Below are 11197 nucleotides of genomic sequence, written 5' to 3'. Positions count from 1 at the left end.
CTGTCCCACAGGTATTATGGTCACACGCTCCATTTATTGCCTTTACAACAACCCGAAGGTGTGGCCAAACCCAGAGGTATGAGTCCCTGTGGGGAGGGAAGGGGATCATCTCTCAGGACCAACACCTCCTCCTGTTTCCACCTCTGCGATCCTGTTCCCCCATGGCTGGCAGGCGGGGGCTTAAGCCTGACTTTTCCTGGCCCTGCTGCTCTCTCTGCAGGTGTTTGATCCTTCTCGATTTGCACCTGGATCTTCTTGACACAGCCACTCCTTCCTGCCCTTTTCAGGAGGATCAAGGTGAGATGTCCTCTGAGTAGCAATAGGGTGTGGAGAACAGGGAATCTCTGTCACACACTCAGTATTTGTGATCCCCTAGTTTTCTATGTGGCTTCTTCATGGAGGCCCTTGCTTGTTGGTTTTTGTGGGTAGAAGGTGTTGTGCATTTGTGTCTGTGCCCCAAAGACAGGACACACTGTGGAGAGTTTGACCCACTTCACCTTTTCAATGGCCAGTCTTTGGTGAATAAAACACCAAAATATATGGAAGTTTGAAACACAAGTATCATCGTTTCTTGGTCTTTATTCATTTTGGAGTATGAATTTTTAGGTTTTTGTACACAAACTACCCTTCAGGTGTTTTCCTCAATTCTCAGGTGTTTTAAGAGGTGGATTCCTCTTTCTTCCACATTTTCAATGAACTCGTCACCTTTTCTACTTAATTCCTCAGTGGCCACTGTGATGAATCTTGAAATGTTTTCATATATTTAAAATTACACCTTGTTGTTCTCACTGTAAAGCCATGCGTGTAAAGTTTGCAGCATGTTGTACAGGGGTGGATACCAGTGTTATTTCATGCAATTTTGGCTTCTGCCCTCCAATTTTTGGTCTCATTTTAACATTCACAATGGGTGTCCATATTCCTAGTCTGCAAAATTCTGCATTTGGAGAGAGATCTCTACCCATAGTTCCATGGTATAGGATGAAGAAGCTAAATGCCTCATAGAAAATTCACTATTAAGTTGACACAGAGCACACACTATCTTATAAAGTAAGACAAACTCACCTGAAGTAGCTGTTGAGCTGGAGAGCCCCACACCACAGGGGCTGCTGTGAAAGCCCAGCAAGGCTACAGGTGTGGGGAGCCATCCTGACACGTGACTGGGCGACTCCCAGTTTGGGTCTGAGGTGCTCTGGCTGTGTCGGAGCTTTCCCGGCCCTCTCCTGATGAAAGAACCCATCCGTGTGGGGGTGTGACTGACCACTGACCCCGGGGGCCCAATCACTGACCCTGACCTTGGAGTGCAGCCCCCCCTCAACCTTCATTGGATGGAATTCTCCCCTGAATCTCTTGTTCCCCAAATAAAAGGCTACTCCCAGGCGTGTTCACTCTCTTTCTCTCCTGCTAGCCCTGAGTAATCCTAGCTGCCCTGCCGGGCGGTTAGAGGTGGGAATCAGAGAGGGGAGCCATCTCGGACCTGGCAATAGAAATAAGGTAACTGAGTCTGTGTGTTGTATTTCGATCTCTGCTAGCTAACTTTTATGCCAAGAACCTCATTAATGAAACCATTGCGCTGGTCGCATGGTGGATACAGGAATCAGCCTGTGAAATACACATTGACATAAACCTACTAAACGATTAGTAGGAAGTTTTTCTGAGTCAAAAAATCTGTGAATTTTACAATGCTAAGTCAACTTTAACACACTGGCATGAAATAAAATTATTCATGGAGAAATCATATTTTTCAGATTAAATTTATCCTGGAATTGATATCTTCCATTAGATACTAGCTACAAATCATGGCGCTGACATTGTAGGGCAGGACAGTATTAAGTAGCTCAATTTTTTTGGTAGAAAAGCTTACATTCTGTGTTGCATTGCATTTCACTTTATTTTTGTAGTTCAACATATTTAAGTCAAATACAAAAGTACTGAAAAATATGTTTCTCTGTGCCAAGTCCTGTGCTCTGAGGCAGGCTGTTGCTCTCGGTTCAGTGAGAACAGAGAGCTGTTGTTCAGAATCAGACACCTACAATTGAGAGAGACATCATTATTTCCATAATTTTTTCACTTTCTCATCACTCATTGAACATTGATGCAAGTTTCTTTGTCCCTGGCACTGTTGGAGGCCATCAGTTGTGGTGGCTACTTGAATAAAACACTGATGGTAGCTTGGGGGCTTGGGAGAGAGAGGGACAGCCAGCAGAGAGTTAAGATTCAGCTGGCCATTGTCCTGAGCCTTGAGGATGTTCAGGCAGAGTAGAAGGAGGACATCCTCAGCAACCTCAAGAATATGAGCGGAAGCAGGAAGTGGGGCTGGACAGGTGAGAGGTGGGTGAGGCAGTAGCCCTCAGAGGGTGAGCAGGGAGGTGAGGCCTTGGATACTGTCCTTACTGGTGGAGGGCAGGGGAGTAAGGAGGGAGGGGAGTCAGGGAGACCAGCGAAGCCTGGAAGAAGAGACTGAAGATGGCAAGAGGGATATTTCTGGAGTAGAAGTCTAGAGATGCTGGTGGACCAAGGGTGTGAGGGGAGGCTGGAGCCTGACCACTGGGTGGGAGGCAGATGGGGTCAGAGCTTACAGATCCCCAGCACAATGTCCTAATCAGGAGATGACACTGACATCTGATTCTGCCATTAGAATATTTTGTTGCCGTAGATGTGATCCCAGGGAGTGTGGTCCACACATTCCCATGTGACCCAGACCAATTATAGCCACACCAATGAGCCACAAACTGTTAATAGAGAGACTCAACTAGCCAATGATTATTCTTAAAATGAAAAGTGTTACTAGACCTGATTGTTCAGTGTGCGAGCCTTATCTTAGCAGAGATTTCATGTCTAAAGTGTAGAAGCAGAATAATAGCTTCCCATGGAAGAGTGGGGCCCTTTAACTATCTTGGTTAGATTAATTCTCAAGTATATTTTTGAGGTTATTATGAATGAGATGGTTTCTCATTCTTGATTTCTTCCTTGGCTGAATCACTGCTTCAATATAGAAAAGCTATTGATTTATGGGTATTGCTCTTGTATCCTGCTACTTTGCTAAATTCACTTTTAAGCTCTAGAAGTCTTCTGGTGGGATTTTTGGATCTTCTATATATAGAATTATTTTGTCAGGAAACAGTAATGGTTTAAATTTACCTTTTCCTATTTGTATTCCTTTGATTTTCTTTCCTTGCTTGATTGCTCTGGCTAATGTTTTGAGGCCATATTTGAATAGGGGTGGTGAGAGTAGAGTCTTTTCCAGAATTTAGTGGAGGTGGTTTTAGTGTTTCTTCAATTAGTATGATGTTGGCTTTATGTTTGCCATGAATGGCCTTTATGATGCTAAGGTAAGTTCCTTCTATTCCTATCTTCTCCAGTGTTTTTAACATGAGTGAGTGTTAGATTTTATCAAAGGCCTTTTTTTCTTTTGCATTTATTTGGATGATCATGTGATTTTTGTCCCTAATTCTGTTTAAGTGATGAATCAAACTTATTGATTTGCATTTATTTACATTTATTGAACCATCATTGCATTCCTGGAATAAAAGGAACTTGAGCATTGTGTATTATCTTCTTGATGTGTTTTTGAATGCAGTTTTTTAATATTTTACTTAGGATTTTTGCATCTATGTTTATCGGGGATATTGGTCTGTAGTTTTCTATCTTTGATGTGTTTTTGTCTCATTATACTAGCTTCATAAAAAGAATTTGGGAGTGTTTCCTTTCCATTAATTTCATGGAATAATTTGAGAAAGACTTCTGTTAGTTCTTCTATAATGGTCTGGTAGAATTCAGCTGAGAATCCATGAGGTCCAGGTTTTTTATTTTTTGGAATACTTTTAATTGCTGATAAATGCATGTTAACATATGCATTATATCTGAAATAGCTATTTTATAAAAAGACTTGCACCTGAGACATTCAGCCTTGGTATAGGATTAGAAGTAAACAATATATGTAAAATTACATCATCATCAAACTGGCTTTAAAAAAAAAAACAAGAGTCTGGAGCAATCTACCCAGAGGAATAACTGCTTCAAGATCTTGCCTTGGGAATACATTGCCTCTCCTTTGCTTGCATTTCCTTATGAACTAACCCAGGAAATTTCCAGGTATAAATACATTAATCTCATTTTTTAAACTATGGTACCCAGTATTGAACTTAGTCTGTTCAAGATGAAGATGCAACCACTTCAAATTTTTATTCATTCCCTCTCTCCATCATTTATCAAATTAGTCAGACTTTACTGAGTAGGGGGAGTAGGCACAGCCTCTTCCCCTTTATGGGAAACATAAAGACATACACTGTCTAGTTACAACCTGCCAGAATCACTGAGTTGTCTAAATAGCAAATAAGTGGGGAAAACATTCCCTGGTAAATAAACCTTGATGATGACAAACATTTTTTCTAAGACTTAAGATACTTCTCTACATACAGTTTAATGTTGTGTTTTTATTATTTATTATAAGCTTTCCTCATATCCTTAAAAATTCTCAACAAATAAATCTCATTTTCAGTGGCTATGTACAATCTAGCCACATTCTGTGCTATACACCTTTTCAAAGGAGCTTCCTGGAGAGTGAGACTTGCATTTATGCAGAGATGTGGAGTTGATAACCTGTCACATTTTTCTGCTACTTGGAAGCCCTGGATGAAACACAGCAAATAAGAAATGCTCCCTGGAAATTTTGGGGACTGTCATTTTAACAGTAAAATTTAAAAAAAAAACAGTATGATCAAATTATTCACCACATCCTTTGCATTAATTGTTAACAATGAAGACTCTGGAGCAAGGTTCACTGGAGTAGAATCCTGGCTATCCCTCTTACAAGTTTGTAAAGAATATCTGTGTAGAAAACCTACACAGGTAGGTTAGACACAGACACACAGATACAAACAGGCAGGCAAAGGTGGCAGACAAAAGGGGTGGTTGCTCCTCTCTGCTGCCACATTTATTAAATCTCCCAAAAATTACATATTACCCATCACCATGACTACACTCTTGCTAGTATTCCTTTAACCCTGAGTGCAAGCTGAGATAAGGTCCAGGTTAATACAAACCCAGAGCCTCTCTCCACCAAGGACATTACTAAGGAAACCAGGTAGTGCACCCGCATAGTTATCTTAATAGCCTCAGGGGGAATCAGGGCCCCAGTTACCCCCCAGGAGTTTGTTCACGGGGAATGCTTCCCTGTCTATTTCCATGGCCAGAATACCTACACCAGCTGGATGAGTCAAAGCAAGCAACTAACCTCTTTCTACCTCAGATTTCCCCTATATATTATGGATAAATTTTTAAAACTGTGTTTTTTTTAACTTTACATGGAATCATGCAAAGTTCTTTCTTCAGTGCTCTAAGCATACTAAATACTAATTAATGCTAACTAAATGTTAGCTATTACCACATTATGCAACTACTTTATCAAACAACTCAGGATTCAGGGAGGGAAAGAAATAGTCAAAACCCAATTCAAATCCTGGTTCTGAGAAAAAGCTCTTTCAGGCTGTGAGTGAAAAACAGGTGCTGAGCCAGGTAGGGCAGAGTTCTGGTCCAAGAGTCCCAGATGGGGAAAGAGGAACACAAAGTAGGGATAGAAAGTAACCAAATACTGGGGGAAAGTTCAGTGGAATAGGATGTAAATTATTGCACACGTCTTTACTTTGATTTTTTAAAAATATTTATTTATTTATTTTTAGTTGTAGTTGGACACAATACCTTTATTTAATTAATTAATTTATTTGTTGTTATGTGGTGCCGAAGATCAAACCCAGGGCCTCTCACGTGCTAGGCAAACACTCTACTGCTGAGCCACAACCCCAGCCCCTTTACTTTGATTTTTGACAAGGCCCAGGATTTAGGAGAGATAAACCAAAAAGACCTCTGGCCCCAAGGATTGTGTAAGGAATCCCTTGTTATTAGGAAAGACAAAGGTGAAGGCTGTTGGGAGCATTTTGTAAGCTGCTGAGGGAGGCAGGTTTATAGTCCAACAGAGAAGGAGACCGGTCCTACCATGGATCCTCAATGAATGTGTGCCTCTTAAGAACACCACTTTGCCTCTCTGTCATCTGTTTATGTCACAGAAATAAGAGCAACGGCACAACCAACCACATCTGTTGAACAGTTGGTAAACTAGACTGTGCATTCTTCTGAGTCTGGGTTTATGTCTGTTTTCACTGCTATTGTGCCTACCACCTGCCAACCTGCCTAGTACACAGGAAGGGCCCAGTGGAATGTCATTAGCAAGATGCCCGACTAGAGGGACGTGACACATTCCCTCTACAAACAAGGACCAAATCAAAGAAAAAATTATTATTATATTGGAGTGTTTGAGGGAGAGTACCAAAACAGTAGGGCAGTAATATAGAGCACAGACACCCAGGAAGGCTTTCTAAAAAATGGTACTAAGCACAAAGCATCCACCATCACATCTTCCCAAAGGAGATAAAACCTAAGCTTCATACAGTGGGGAATGAGTAAGTAGGAGGCACCAGCAAAAACAAACCCACAGATGCCTGAAGTACTTGCTACTGAAGAAGCCTGAAAACCTCACTGGCCCTGAGGCCAGTTTACCAAGGTACCAGGGCATCCAAACTGCTTCATTAATTCAAAGAAAGAGCCCAGCCCATGTTGTGCCCTCCATCACCCAAGCTTCTGCTGGACAGCCTCATCTTGAGGCCCACCCTTCTGTAGTTCCCTAATGCAGTCAGCCCAACCAAAATCCCATTTAAGAAGCAGATACGGGGCCGGACCTGAGCAGCTCAGCCCACCACAGCCACCAGGTGCTAGCTGAGTGGCTCCTGTCATCTATTCACAGTCCTAGGAAGCAACTTGGCAGTCCACTCTGAGAAACTCAGTGAGCTAAGTTCCCATGAAATCTAACGTGCAGCCAATGGACTTTGATGGGCATCCCATCCAGGCTGACCAGTGTGTCTCAGCCCCTGCATGGCTTCTGCAAAGCCCTCAGACATTGACTACACTCACTATTGGGCAAACAACATTGTACCCTCTGGGACCCACCAGGGTAGGCCTGCCCCCTTGAAGCCATCAGAAACAGACCAGCACCCTCCCTCCACTTTGGTTTCAGCCATACCTTATCTACTTTGACCCATCAAATCAGCCCTGCCTGAGGCAACCTACACAAACTAACAGATGCTCTGCACATATGCAATAGCATGCACTGCCTCCACAGCTGCAAGTGTACCTATCCTTTAAGAGAGCTGCATCCAACTGTCAGAGAAATCCCACAAATCCCCTGCAGCCTGGGCCATTGACATACCACAGACATCACAAAAGTTGGTACCACTGAAGAAGCTACATGGAGATTTCACTATTGTTCCATCCTGGAACCAAATCCAGTGTAACCTGTCCAACTGAAACCCTAGGACACATCTCCAGAACAAAGTCATTTACCACAAAACATACCCTGAAGAATTGGTAGAGGAAACTGGTATACCCATATACACAAATGTCAACAAAGAGCCACAGGGGGAAAAAAGAGCAAGGTAATATTGTACCTCCAAAGGAATATACTATCTCTCCAGCAGGAGCCCTGCAGAAAAGTAAACGATAAATAACCTGAAAAAAAATCAAAACATTGATTTTAAAGAAAATCAACTATATACAAAAGAATACAGCCTATTGGTTTTAAAAAATTAGCAAAACAATTTATGATCTGAATGAAAAATTCAGCAAAGAGATATAGATCATGGAAATAAACCAAACACAAATCCTGTAGTTGAAAAACTCAATTAAATGAGATGAAAATATAGTCAAGAGTTTAATAACAGGCTAGATTAAGTGGAAGAAACAATTTCCAACCTTGAAGACATGTCCTTTGAAGCTACCCAGTCAGACAAAAGGAAATGAGAAGATAGGAAAAACAAAGCCAAAAACTTATGACAATGAATCCACATATCAACAGTGACATTAGTCAGCTTTTTTTTTCTATGACCAAAACAACTTAGAGGAAGAAAGGTTTGTTTTGGTTCATGGTTTCAGCAGTTCAGTTCATGGTTGGTCAACCCCATTGCTCTGGGCCTGAGGCTGAGGCAAAACATCATGGTAGAAAGGCATGGTGGAAGAAAGCTACTCAGTTTGACAGCTGAGAAGCAGAGATAGTGTGCACAGAAGGAGATGGTAAAATACATAATCTTCAAGGCATGTCCCCAGTGACCCACCTCCTCCAGCAACACTCCACCCATCCACCTACAGTTACCACCCAGTCATACACTCAAATTACTAAAACATCAAATGAATTAATCCAGATTAGTTTGTGGTTTTCATAATCTAATCATTTCACCACCTGCATTAACATAGGAGGTTTGAGGAAGTACCTCATTTCCAAATCATAACAACCTCCAACTCATCTTCAGCTAAGGTGCCAGAAACATACATTAGAGAAAGGACAAGCCTCCTCAATAAATCAGTCTAGGAAAACTGAATATCCATAATCTTAAGAATGAAATTAAATCCTTATCTCCTAACAGTTACAAAAAAAATCAACTCAAAATGAACCAAGGGTCTAAGTGTAAGACCTGGAACTATAAAACTACTGCAGAGATTGCTGCTGCCTCTGATTCCACTGCTGCCAGCCTGAGATCACCTGGAGGTCTTCTTTCTGGGTGCTGCTGCAACAGAAGAAATTGCTGCCCCGGATGCAACTGAAGCCAACACTGCTGCTGATCCCAGAGATCACCTAGTGATACTGGCCCACAGCTGCAGTTGTAGCTACCACTGCAGCTGCTGCTACTGCTGACCCGCTGCCTGCCACCAACCACCACCACCACTACTGCTGCCACGGCCCAGAGGACTGCTTCAGGGTAGACTCCAAGTTTGGTTGCATGTGGCTGCACCCATTTTGGGACACCAGCCAGGGCCTGGGACCCAGATGCTAGCAGGTTTACCACCATAAGAGCCTCTGTCTGGGGACTCCAGCTGGGGCCTGCAGGTCCAATGTGGGGGTGCCTGTGGGTCTGGAGGAACCTGGAGTCTTTCTGCTGAGAGAGCTGGTGCCCCTTGTCTTGCTGCTACATCTCGAGGTTGCTCCTTTGCATGAGTGTATCCCTGGTGGTCTCTCTGCAAGTAGGAGCAGCATTGAGATCTTGGGACAGCAGCATGGCTGAGCCTGAGGTATCTGAAGCCCAGATGGGTGGGATAGAGACTGGGTTTGTGAGGGCTGATCTGGGTTTGGTGAGATGTCAGAATCAGGGCTGAGAAAAACTGTTGAACACTGACAGAGACAATTCTACTTTCCAGCAAGATTTATTTTATTTTATTTTTTGATTCACTAATCTCTCTACCATATTTGGAACAGGATTTTTTTATGCATCAGTGTGTGGAGGACAATGATATAGGAATGGTGTTTTGCATTTTTGTTCTATTCTTATGTCTTTAATTTTTTTTTCTGTTTGTATTCTTCTTCTCTCTTGTCTATTTTCTTTCCAATTTTTCTCCAACCAACAGCCAATCTCTGTTGGCTCCTCCTCCACTTTTCCTGTGAATTTTTATTTCTAGCTTCTCTTTTTCTCCCTCGTGAATATCACATACTACTCTACCTCTGTTCTCTCATCCACCATTTGAAATTGTAAACAGAATTGTAAAAAATCTGTTTGTATTATAGATAATTATTGAACTCATCATTTTGGTTTAATGCAAGAAAGCAGTAGATGCCTTAGTGGGAGCTATTAAGTTTAAGGCTATATATTGTGTACACTGGGTGCTGTTGATATTGGTCTCACCAATAAAGGCAAAGCATTGGAAACCTTCAAGGACACTATAGGTCTACAGGATAGAATTTATCCTGCCTTAGATCCATACTTTTAGATGGGAAAACACACTAACAACATGAAAAAACAAGAGAATAGGGTACCCCAAACAAACCAAATGCTTCAACAACAGAAGCCACTGATAACACAGTAGAAGAAATGTCCAAGAAGGAGTTCAGATTGTATATAGTTAAATTGATATGTGAAGTAAAGGATAGTATAAGGAGTGAAATCAAAGAAAAAAATGAAGGAAATGAAAGAGCACAGTGGAATGAAATTAGAAATCTCTGGGACAATATGAAATTAGAAATCAACAATAACATAAAAAATAGAAGACACTATTAAATGACAAATGGATAGTAGAAGAAATCAAGGATGAAATAAAAAAAAATTCTTACAGGTAAATGAGAACACTGATACAACATCAAAATCTCTGGTACGATATGAAGGCAGTACTAAGAGAAAAGTTTATTGCATTGAGTGCATTTATTAAAAGAATAAAAAATCAATAAATAAATGACCTGATAATACATCTCCAAGCCCTAGAAAAAGAAAAACAAATCAACACCAAAAGCAGTAGAAGACAGGAAAAAATTAAAATCAGAGCTGAAATTAATAAAACCAAATCAAAAGAAACAATTTTAAAAATTGATTTTAAAAAGTTGAATATTTGAAAAAAATAAATAAAATAGATAAATTCCTGGCTATGCTAATAAGGAGGAAAAGAGAGGAAACTTAAATTACTAAAATATAAGATGAAGAAGAAAATATCACAATGGACACATCTGAAATATGAAAGATAATTAGAAACTATTTTGAAAATTTATACTCTAATAAAATAGAAAATATTAAAGACATCGACAAATTTCTAGAGAATATGACCTACCCAAACTGAATGAGGAGGTCATACATGATTTAAACAGATCAGTGTCAAGTAATGAAATAGAAGACACCATCAAAAGCCTACCACCAAGAAAAGCCCAGGACCAGATGGATTCCCAGCCAAGTTCTACAAGACTTTTAAAGAAGAATTAACACCAATACTCCTCAAAGTATTCCATGAAATGGAAAAGGAGGGAACCCTTCCAAACTTATTCTGTGAGGCTAAAATCATCCTGATACCAAAACCAGAGAAAGACACATCAAGGAAAGAAAACTTTAGACCAATATCCCCAATGAACATAGATGTAAAAATTCTCAATAAAATTCTGGCAAATTGTATAATAAAACATATTAAAAAGATAGTGCACCACAATCAAGAGGGATTTGTTCCAAGGATGCAGGGTTGGTTCAACATATGGAAATCAATAAATGTAATTCATCATATTAATAGATTTAAAAACAAGAATCATCTGATCATCTCAATAGATGCAGAAAAAGCATTTGACAAAATACAGCACATGTTCATGTTCAAAACACTAGAAAAACTAGGTATAGTAGGAACATACCTC

At 40.6% G+C, this 11197-nt stretch overlaps 1 long non-coding RNA gene across 1 annotated transcript; it reads left to right on the top strand.

The window, feature by feature from the left end:
- On the top strand, nucleotides 1-461 carry LOC144367711 (uncharacterized). The gene is made up of 2 exons (XR_013427232.1): nucleotides 1-76; nucleotides 221-461. It is a non-coding gene; the product is annotated as an uncharacterized LOC144367711 (long non-coding RNA).
- Nucleotides 462-11197: the final 10736 nt, after the last annotated feature.

The sequence above is a fragment of the Ictidomys tridecemlineatus genome, chromosome 11, assembly GCF_052094955.1.
Source record: "Ictidomys tridecemlineatus isolate mIctTri1 chromosome 11, mIctTri1.hap1, whole genome shotgun sequence".
NCBI lineage: Eukaryota > Metazoa > Chordata > Mammalia > Rodentia > Sciuridae > Ictidomys > Ictidomys tridecemlineatus.
Note: the sequence above shows the minus strand (reverse complement) of the source record. Positions and strands in the feature narration are given on the sequence as shown.